Raw genomic sequence first — 12,584 nt, forward strand, 5'->3', positions numbered from 1 at the left:
CTCATGATGATCTCACTATAGAGATTGTACAGGTCTGGAGAGAATACACAGCTATGCCTAACACCTTTCTCTATTTTGACAAAACTAGTCATCTATTTACCAACTTTCATCACTGCTCTTTGTTCCTAAAAGAGGTTTTTGATAACTCTCGTGTCTTTTTCATTAATGTCCAAATTTTCCAATGTTTTCATAAGTTCCACGTGTTTTCACGCTATCAAAAGCATTGGAGTAATCGACAAAACATATATGCAAGTCTTCCTTCATTTCAATCGCTCGTTCACTGATAAGCATACAAATAGATAAATGAAATAAATGATAAGAAAATAATTTTTTTTAAATTATCCTTCTAAAATAGCTTACACACTAAGTGGTTTTTAGTGTTATTTCATTTATATTTAATTGCATTTTTAAAATATGAATTTGGATTTTATTTAAAACGCCTACCTGAAAAATGTCTTATAGAACAAAAATAACTATTGTAGTTTTTTAAATTCAGTAAAAAATAATTAATACAAAATCAGTATTTGGTTAACTATAAAATATTTTTAATTATTTTTTTTTTAAGAAAAACAAAATTAAATTAAATGAACTGGTGAAAAAAATTAATGAATGAAATTTTTTTTTAATGTTTAAAGCCCACGACATTTTTGTTTTTCGTAAACGCTTTTTGTTTTAGTGGCTTATTTTAAGTAAAAGTAGTAGCCACAGCAGCCACAGCAGCAGCAGTCGTAGCGGCAAAAGTAGTGGCATCATTAGTGTTAACCCGAATATTTTTTAGGTCCAAATATTTTTAGATCTTTCATTCATTATCACGCATTGAAATGGTAAGTTCTTCGATGAACACAAATAACAAATAATTTCAGGACTCCGTTATGAATATTAAATTTTTTTTATTTTCTAGAACTTTCAGTTAAAAATATTTTTTTTTGTTTTTCATGGTTAATTTAGGGTGATAGACAACTTTTTTTTACAAATTTGCAAATATTGTAACCTTTGTAAACTTGCAGAATGCCGTTTCAGAAAAAGAAAATTGATAAAAACGTGGTTCATTGAGCGTTTGGTTTCAAATCAACCCTAGCCTAGAAACAGTAATAATAATTTTCAATTATTATTCTTTATTTGAAAGAATTCTTTCAAAGTTTAATTAACTTTTAAACATAGATGGCGTGTTTTGACAAAAAAAGCAGTACAAAAAATTTAATTTAGTTTGTCAATGAAATGTCATAGCGTCAATTTTTACTTTCATTTTCTCAAATAATCAAATCACAATTTTTCGTTAATTTGAAAGACATCTTCCTTGTTTAACATTTCAACAATCCTTACTCACACTTTCACATACTGTCAATCAATCAATCAATCAATCTGTAACTGTTAGCTATTTATTACAATTTCTCAAATAAATTATTTGAATTATTTCTGTTTTAAAACCATATTTTAAACAGTTTATACTTTTTTGCTAAAAACTTTCAAAAAACCTCTTTATTAGAAATTCGTTAGCATGAACAATTTATTACTGCACACAAATTGTTATTCAGAAAAGCAGAATGTATTTCTAATTTTTCAAACACATCATTCAATTCGCGTTGGTAATTAGCGCCAAATTGTGATAAATTAACTTACTGCCATAATTTGCAGGTGCTCTCTGCTGTTTTGTTTGTTTTTTCAACGTCCGCAAATTAACTTTCGCCGAAAGCTCTGCTGTGTTTTCATTGTTGTTGCTGTCTAGCAAGCACGGAGATGGGACGTAATTGATTGTATTTCGTGCTTCAGATGTGTCAATTTATATTCATTAATTTGAAAATGTTCAACTTTGGAACAATTTTAAGCTACGTGGCCAGCACACTTTTCTGTAGAAATAAAATTTTTAAATTTCCTGTTTTTAAAGTTTCCGAAATAAAAAAATTCAACTAAATAAAATAAAAAAAAAATCTTTTTAAATGAGATAACAAAAAATAGTGCATTAATGAACTAAAGAGAAAAACTTTATTTAAAAATTAATATAAAATAATTTCATTTTAAGAATATATATTATGTCCTCCGAGAAATAATGAAAATGAATTGTGAAACTGCAAATAATTTAAACACATTACCTGTGAAACAATAATAAAACATAACGCTTACTATGAACTATATTGTGTGAATTGAGGTAGAAAAATTTAATAATTTTCAACTGCTCATAAAATTTATTGTCCAGCCTGTCTTGAAACAACTTTGAAGATTTCTATAACTATAATTGATTTGTTGTTGATGTTGTTCTTGACATCGTTGTTGTCGTTGATGTTGTTGTTGATAATGTAGCTGTTGTAAAAAAAAGTGAAAATATAATGTTTGATTATTATTTTAGACATTTCAATCTATAACTGTCACTATTTTGTTTGTTTTTCAATTCAATATTTTAAAAAGTTGTCTGATTTGTAAAAATGTTTGTCTGTATGGTTTAATTTCATGTTGTTATGTGTGTTGGTGTAGTTGTTTACAAATATTTGTTGTTTCGTTATATTTCGGTAAAGTTGCTGATGTCGTTGTTTTTAAAATTATTTTTATTGACGTTGTTGTTGATGCTGTTGCCTGCAATAAAATTGTAGCTGTTGATGTTGTTGTATTTAACAACATCAACACGAATCGGCATAACCACAAAAACAACAACATTGGAACAAAATAAACATCTGATAGTTACATGATGTCAAGATGATAATATTGTTTACAAAGTTGTTTTCAGTCTGTTGATGCCACTATATACAAGAATATCGTTGCGATGTTCAAAAATCTGCCTTCTTTGGTCTATGTCGTTGTTTTGGGTTGTTTTAATTATTTACTGTAATGTTGTTGTCGTTGTTGTGTGTTGTTGATGATGTTATTTTTGCTGTTGTCGTTGATTGAATCTCGTGATCAGTGAAGCATTGGTTCGACCGGCATATATTTGTCACATATTATGAGCCGTTTCAATTAGTTTTGTTTGAATAACTACCTAGAATGACAAATCATTGTGGGACTACGACGTTGTTGTTATTGTTGTTGCTATGTTAATGACGTGATGCTGACGTCATCTTGACGTCATGTAACTATTATTTTGTATCTATGTTGTTGTTTTTGTGTTTATGATGATTGGTGTTGCTGTTGTATTGTTAATACGTATGTTGCACACATGTTTGTTTTCCTGTATCAAACGTGTGGTGATACTGTTGTTGTTTTTTTGTTGTTTTACCGTTGTTTTATTGTTGCTGTTGAAAAATGAAATGAAAAGTTTTTAAATTGTTGTTGTTATATTGCTATGTCTATGTTGTTGATATTTTTTATTTTGTTATAATTAATTGTCATGTCATTAATAATTTGTCATTGTTTTGTTTTGTGTTTTTCCAATTTGTGTGTTTTATATCAGTGTAATGCATGTAGGTAATGTGATTGCTTGTTGCATGTTGCATTGTTCAATTTGATGTGCAGTCTCATGTTTCAAGTACTTTTTGTCGGTTTGTTACGCTGGTTTGTTGTTTGGCTGAAAGGCCGGTTGTTGTTGGCATGCAGTTGTCGTTGTAATGCTTGTCGTTACGGTTTCTCATACTTCAATCTATATTGAATGGGATTTCTGATCACGGTATTATGGAAATGTTGTTGTTGCTGTCGAGATGCTGATGTTATTTTTGTTTCTGTTGTTGTTGTCAAGACGTAGTTATTTGTAGCAGGATTGTTAAGATAATGTAGTTGTTGGTATGTTGTTGTTGTTGCGTTTGTAGTTTTTGTCGAAATGTTAATTAAGTCGCGTTGTTGAGATGTCGCGGTTGTTGTTGTTGAAGTTTGTTGTGATTTCGTTGCGCATGCATCATTGTCACGTGGTAAGTAGCTTTTGTAATGCTGAAAAATTGATGTTAGCCAAAACATCACCCCCTACGCTGAAAGGTTCTAAATCAGTTCGATTCATCTCTATATCTATCTCTATATTTTAATCTGCTGATGTGTTGTACGGGTTGACCTTGTCGAATGCTACGTCCTAGTTTAATATTTATGAGTGAAAATTACTGTTTAATAACTGTCTGCTATTATTGTATATTCATATTATAATAAAAATTTAATAATAAAAATAAGTTAAGATGACCAATAATCAATAAATATTACAAGTATTGTGAAATTTACTTAAAATACTATCGATATAAAATGCTGATGATAATGATGCTAGAAGAAATTGATGGCGTTGATGATAATGATCAAGGATAATGTTTAATAACGGTGTTTGTTTTGTCGATAAACAAAGAAAATGTTTATGTTAGCAGTGGAACTTAATGTGCGTGTGTTTATGTGTGTGTGTGTTTGTTTGTGGATGTGCGTGTTTTGTATGTATGTGTGTTTGTGTATGAGTTTGTAAATGCGTGTGTTTGTGTATGAGTTTGTAAATGCGTGTGTTTGTGGATGTATATGTGTTTGTGTATATATATATATATGTGTGTGTGTGTGTGTGTGTGTGTGTGTGTGTGTAAATACCTGAGTTTTTGTATGCATGTGTACATTTGGTTAGGAAAGTCGCAGCCACTGTATATTCTATAGTCTATATCCTAAATTTACCACAAATGTATGAGTTTATTTAATTGTGTTTAAAAGCTTATGTTTGTATTTCGTATGATTGTGTGTGTTTGGGTATGAGTTTGTGTTTTTGTGTTTGTGTTTTTGTGTATGTGTGTTTGTGCGTGTTTGTGTGTGTGTGTGTCTTCTTCATGTTGTTACTCTTGTGCATGGAATTTTTTTAATTATCCTTATTTAAGGTCGAGTCAGATCAGCGTAAAATTGTTTTTTTTTGTTTGAAATTCAATTTTTATTCAATTAATTCGCTTTCCACTTGACATTGAAAAAATAAATTTTCAAGACGCTGTATTAAAACTGAAATGAAAAACGAAAATGAAAAGTTTTGTTTGAGAAAACAAATGTGATGGTTTTCTTTCTTAGTTCGTGGTTAGCATGTACGAAACAAAATCACATGAGATTTCATTTAAAAGAGATGTCTCAAACTTTATGCTCCCTCAAATTGAACATGACGTCAGTAAGGTGCTTCTATTGAATCATCCTTACAAAACATCGTTTATGTCAGCAATTAGAAATAAACAGTTCCAGACTCTGAAAACAAACAACAACTTCAGCACTGAGTAACCAGCGAAAAATACCAATGTATGTATGTACGCAGTTGATGCAGTTGCGTTTCCAGCCACTCTCTCATTTGTAATGTACATAGCTAACGAGTAAGGAGTATTATGGACAAATTTTTGACAAACTAGCAGAAAAGTTAAAAGCCAATACAACTCTTCTTATAAAATTAAGCGTTTATAGAATGCTTTAAGGCAAGACTTACTGAAACTAGTAAATTTTGAACCATCGGAAACAAATTTTTATTTTTAATCAACTGTAAGTGGGAAAAAAGAATTTGTGGATGAGTCAAACAGACAGTTAAAATATTAGCTTTTAAATAAATAGACGTACATCATTTATTTAAAACATGATACAAAAATAACAGATAGAATATCAGCAATGTTTGGTACTTTCAGTAAAACGAACTTTTGTGTTTTCCTTTTCTAAACGTCAATCACCGTTTATGAATTTTCGTATAGCAAGTCTTTTTTTGGTTTGTCAAAATTTTTTTTTAATTTAAGCAGACATTTTTCGACTCTATCAATCATCATTAAAAACATTCTTTCAAAACGTTGTTACTGAAACTTGAATGAAGACTCCAAAGTAATTTAATTATTTTTCTTGTTTGCGAAAATAAACTTTTGAATAACAACTAAAAAAACTTTATCAGCGTCAAGTGTACCCTGTCTGAACGATTATACAACATTATTTAGAATAATATAAACTAGAAAATAAACATTTTCATACTTAATTAAAATTTGAAAATTATCATTAGTGTAAAAGTGTAAATATTTTTGTAACAAAAAATATTGCATCTTTGTTATAAAATACCGAATTGTTTTGTCAAACGATAAAACATATCACTGCTAACTAAAATTAAACTAAAGAACAACAACATATACAACAATAATATTAAAAAACTACAACAAAAATGTTTACAAAACATTGAAAAAAACAACAACGACAAAAACAACAACAACGGCAGCAGCAACAGCAACAACATCGGAAGACATACAAATATTTTCATTTCAGATAAAAGGAAATGAACGAAGCAAAATTGAATGTTACATTGGACTGAATTAAAAACATTTTTTCGTGTTAGTTATTTCAGATTATTATTTTTAATTATTTTATTAAAAAAAACAATTTGAAAAATGGGTTAACAAAAATTTTACTCAATAATAAAAAAATAAACTTAAAAAAGCAAAATAAAAACGTTTCCTAAACAACAATCAATTTCACCAACAACTCTAACAATTTCATTCCAGTTAACTGACATTAACATAACAACAATGACAACGACGACTACAACAGCAACAACAAAATCAAATAGTAACACCAACAAAAGTTACAACAACAAACAACATCAACGACACCAACGACAACAGCAGTAACTTCAACAACGACAAAAACAGTAGCCGCCAATACAACAACAACGACAACAACAAAACAATCGTACACTAAGAGGTTGAATAAATTTCATTCACATCCAAGCAGGGAAGCCGCGGGGAAGCGAACGTGCGTGCAAATCAAATGACCAACTCTCAACTAATACATCCGCAATATCTTCCACATCTTCCTTTTTCTCTTCATCGCCATCATAATTGTACTCATTGTCTTGTTGTCAACATTACAAATCATTAAAAATGTCATCAACAATATTATCAACATTATTAAGACAACATTGAAACAACAGCAGCAACAACATCGAAACAACAAAACCCCACCAACTAAATTTTCAAAAACGTTAACAACAAAACAATCCAGAAACGTCAACACCCACACTTTAGTCAATTTTTGTTGATTCTGCATTTTCTATATATAATAGCTGAACCCGTTAAATTTATTGGTAACAAATGGTCTTTCTCTTATTGATAGCCACAACAATTAAAATAAATTTGAAAGGTTTTTTTTTTTATAAAAACCACTACTTTAAAGTGGAAACGATTGCCTTCTGCCTTTTCTTCGAATGTCTGTAAAAATCAACAAAAACAGTAATACAAATTATCATTATTATTGTGAGCATAAATTATTTTAACAACAACAACAACAACAACAACAACAACAACAACAAAGACAACAACAACAAAGACAACAACAACAAAGACAACAACAACAAAGAAAACACCATCAGCATTCAGCAAACAACACAACATTAAAGATAAGATAAACGTTTAAGCATCGTATCATTGATAAAGCTGACATTGTAATGATTTCAATACAAACGAATATTAAATTTATTAAATATTTCATCAATATAGTTCAATTGATAAATTTTTGTGTTCAATTGTGTTCATAATTTTATGTAAAGACATCCCAATAATGAAACAACTTCTCTTCTATATATCAAACTTGTTTACTTCGCTATAAACGGTGTCCCATATAATCAGTATATTAGTATAGCAGATATGTATATAGAGAGAAACACATCTTGAAGATAAGACAGATTGATGATGACAAATTTATTATTTTTAATTACAAAGCTGAATCAGCCTGCTTTTTGTTCATAAAACATACGCTACATCATTCTTGCGTTTTTCTGTGCTGTCATGTGTTGTGTTTCGTGTTATTTATATTCATATATATGTGCATGTGCATATGTACTTGTAATGTTTGTATGTTAATGTAATGATAAAAATTAATATTGTTTTATAATTACGTAAAATTATAGATATTAATAATTTATGCTAACATACATATGAATTTTTGGTTACACACACACACACACATATATATATATATATATATATATATATATATATATATATATATATATATATTTATTTGCTTGATATATTGTAGGTATATTAAAGATTTGGAATAAAGCAATATTGCATATTGGTATCAGTGTTAAATGATTGATTTTATAAAAAGGAACCGACATATTGTGAGTTTATATTGATCTGCTTGGGATGATTAATCGATTTTTGGAAAATGAATTTCATTTTATATCAATTTTTACTGAATGATTCATTGATTTATGAACTTTGCAACATATGATTGAGATAGCTTTGGTTTAAAATTAAAATTTGATTTGAAAAATTAAAATGCGGTTTTAAATAAATAAAATTTCAATTCATAAATTTATTGATTTGTGTCATGCGAATCGATGGTTGTTGATGATGCTGTCATGGTTGATTCTGACGTTTGTTGTCCATTCTTTCAATTTGAAAGCTTTTCAAAATGTCAGTTTCGTATCATGTTCATATTCATTTTTAAATAAATTTTATACAAGACTGTCACTTGCATGTGTGCCTATGTATGTATATGTGTTTCATTGTTTCAATTTCTTCAGAAGTTTTAAAACAGTAGTTAGACAAAATAATTTAGTTTAAATGAATCAATTGTTTTTTTTCTTACAAATTTTCTATTGATAAATTTATCAATTTTGCAACAAATTTTTTAACATTCATTTTCAAACGATTTATTTTATGTTTTTTTTTTTTTTTTTTTTTTTTCATTTAAAAACAGTTACTCCATCACTTGGAAACACCAATTGTGGAAAGAACGGCAACGTTGAATGTTAGAATTGGCATTTATGAGACTTTTATCGTTAATGAAAACTTCCAACATGGAATAATCAATGGAAGACATGCAAGCACACGAACCTGGATGAGCGTTAAATTTTAAAACGTGCACCCGTTCCATCTACCTGTCTTGATCCATGCCTCCTCCGTCTGCATTATATCTATTCATAACCTCGTAAATAACATTCAATTGTTTGTTTGAAGCTTTTAAAAAATGTTTGTTTCTCTGTCATTGGTAGAATTGAATTTTCAAGTGCAATTGCAAACAACCGATGAATGAGTGTTTATTATCAACATTTTATAGTAATCACATATTATCATTACTGTCTTCGTTATAAAACGAAAAATATGTTTCTCTTAACGACATAAATTTTTTCATGAACAGCAAAATCCTAAACAATAGCAACAACAATTTTATTAACAACAACAACAGCAACAACAAAAACAGCCACGAGATATTTTTTCAAAACCTCAGAATACATAAAGCAAAATTTTTAAAAACCTGACAGAACAGGCGTAAGGATAAAAAGCAAGTGGTTGAACTGTTCCCAAAATTATACATTGGGTATTTTAGCAATGTCCGAAAGATAAAAATGCCAAAAAACATAGAAATGCATACAAAAATACATACATAGAGACATGCACATAAATACATCTACAACAATAAATTGTATTCAAATATTTTCCACAGAAATTAATCGACAAGCAAGTAAATTTATTTTGATTCAACCATTCGCAAAGTAGCTATATAACGGTGTCTCTCCCTTCCTCCCTCCCTCTCTCTTTCTCTCTCTCTCTTTTTCTCTCTACATATATATCATTTTTTAAGCGGAATGAAAATAAATTGCTTTATTGAATGAGAGATTTATGCCTGGCACATATGTATATTGATATGTGGCGTGTTGGATTGGAAGGTGGTCACATAGGGGAAAGGGAGACAACAACAATTCAACTCTTACAACATGTACTACATAAAAAATTTTACAAAAAAACCTTAGACATACACACTAATATGGATATACAAATAAACAAACAAACTAACGCAAGCGTACTTACTCACAGATATACACCAAGATATGCGCGCGCACACACACACACACACACACACACACACTCAGACACAGACACACTCACACCGATATACACTCGAACATAGAGGCATACAAACGTCTGCTCAAGATAATTTAGCCGATGAATAACCGGATTCTGATTTCATAAGACGCAATATACTTTTTAATAGGAAATAATTAAATGTGTATCGATGCCCTGTCGTGTGAGCCAGACTTCCATTATCAATAATAATGTATGGCTCGTGTATTGTTTGTACGGCTCAGGTATTTTGTGTATTGCCGGCAACTCTTTGCTGTTATTTGATACTCTGTTTTTGTAGCATGTTTCAACTTGCTTTTAATTTAGTTTTGGTATTAAACGTATGTGTTGCGCTGGAAATTAGACTGCCTTTTGTTGTTTGGTAATCGTTCTATTATCTATAAGAATTTAGCGACAGCAGCTTTTTTCAATTTCACAATATTTGTTCCTTGTCTACTTTTTATACATCTTTATAATGCATCGTTTTTTGTAATTATATTATTTAAGATGCTCTTAAAATCATTTACGTTGTTTCGACATAGCAGGAAAATTTAATATGGATCTCTTTCGTAACTTGTTTTTTGTATTTTTGCGTTTAATAAGTGTCTTCAAAGCATTTAATTTTTTGTAGAAGAAATTTGTTAAAAGGCAGTTCTTTACGTCTTGAGTGTGTTATACTGGTTCTACGAGAAATTTTACAACATCTACAAAATATTTTACAACATATCCAAAATATTTTACAAAATTTCAAAATTTTTTGCAACATTTCCAAAAAATTCTACAACATTTATAATTAAGCATCATTTTATTTTTCTTAGTATCAGAAATATAGAAATATACTAATTCTAAGTTCAGTCGTAAACAAATATTTAAATTATTATGAAGATGTTGTAAAATGTTTTGGATATGTTGTAAAATTTCTTGGATAAGTTGTAATATTTCTCGTAAAGCCTGTAAGGTTGACGAGAGAGAGAAAAAAAAGAGAGAGAGAGTTAGAGAGAGGTTAGCATCGCACCTTCGTTTACGGCCCACTCCTCCCTCCCTCCCTTCCTTTCTTCTTGTAGCACTAGCGTTATAATTTCATTTATGCTACATTAGGTTATTAGATCCATTTCCATGTTATGTATGAGCTCTCCATACGATGATGTATACACTTCACGTACGCAAACACGGCTATAACGACGTGAATACACGTACACACACGCATAAATTTAAGCTAACGTACACACGAGTAAACAAAAACTTTTATGCATGCGTCTTTAAACACATACAACTATACACACTATATAAATATATTTATGTATTTATATATACCGCAAACACACATGTACACACACTGTGTGTGAGTTCGTGTGTGTATGCGTGTGCGTGTTTTTATTCATACAAAGTTTTTTAATTCAATAATTTCAATACTATTGAATAAAATGTTGAGATTTAATTAAATTTTCACACATATCTGCACGTTTTTTTCTCTGAAATAATCTCCCCTAATTCGTTGGCACAATACTTACAAGAGACATTCACGCGTGGAATGAAACATTCACTTGAAGGGGAACCAGCCAGCATGTGCTTCCTTTTATGTAGAGCCCAAACACACACACCACCCACACACACACATACTCACACACACAGGCACAAACACACACAGGCACAAACAAACACAGGCACAAACACAAGCACATACACAATAAACAAACGAGACTCAAGTTTTATTTTTTATGAAACCAAAATATCAAAAAAAGTACATGAACGCCATCAAAATTTCATTAAATTAATTTAATTGGCTGTTCTTCTGGCAGGCATGTCACTTATTTGGTTTTAATAATCATTAAAATATATATATTTTTATTTTTTAATTTTCATGAAATAATTTTTTTCTTGATGAAAAAAAAACGAAATATAAAAGTCACGATTAATTTTATATTAATTCATTCTGATTTATCTAATTTTCGTAAAAATTTATATTTGCAATTTCAAAATGTTTTAGATGTGATGTGATTGATGCTAAAAAACATGCTGAGGAGATGTTATTTAATGTAACAGACACAATTTAATAGTTGATGCAATTTGATGTCACTCGATAGCGCATAGGCTCAAAATAAAAACATGACATTTTATGGCGTGTGATTTGGAAAATCTAATTTATGAAAAAAAAAATATTTGAAAAAATCTAATTTATTTTTATAATGTTAAACATTTTTTATATAGATTATTTATCATAGCTCAAACATTTATGGATATATTTAACAATTCACTGTCTTGACTTTGCATCGTTTGATTGTTCTTTGTTTTTATTTATCGTTTGCCATATTGTTATTTTATAATTTCGAGTATCAACGATATCTTTTAACTATTTACTTGAAAAGTGTATTTAAAAATATCTTGTAGTCTGTATAGCGTGCTAATTATACAATGTCAAATTATGATGTTGTACTTTTCCATCGCGTACACAATGTTATTAACTGTGCAGTGCTACATGTAAACCATTTGTTAAGTTGAATGAACCCTGTGTTGAATTCTACGTACGATTTTTGTATGGGGGTATTTGTCTGAAAAAATCATTTCGTTTCCGTATGCCTGCATTTTTTGTACGCCTGTGTAGTACACACACACATAAACACATATCCACATAAACACACACACACACAAACACACACATAAACACATATCCACACGAATACACAAACACACACAGACACACATACACACAAACGCACATACACACACACTTACACATCATCTCGTTTTTTTCTAGCCAGTTAAGTTATTTTTTACAAAATTTTTAAACTTTATAAAACATTTCTAACGTGTCAAAACTCATGACATCACTAGTTAAAAAAAAGAATCTAAAACATCTTC

Source organism: Helobdella robusta (assembly GCF_000326865.2).
Source record: "Helobdella robusta unplaced genomic scaffold HELROscaffold_1, whole genome shotgun sequence".
Classification (NCBI taxonomy): Eukaryota; Metazoa; Annelida; class Clitellata; order Rhynchobdellida; family Glossiphoniidae; genus Helobdella; species Helobdella robusta.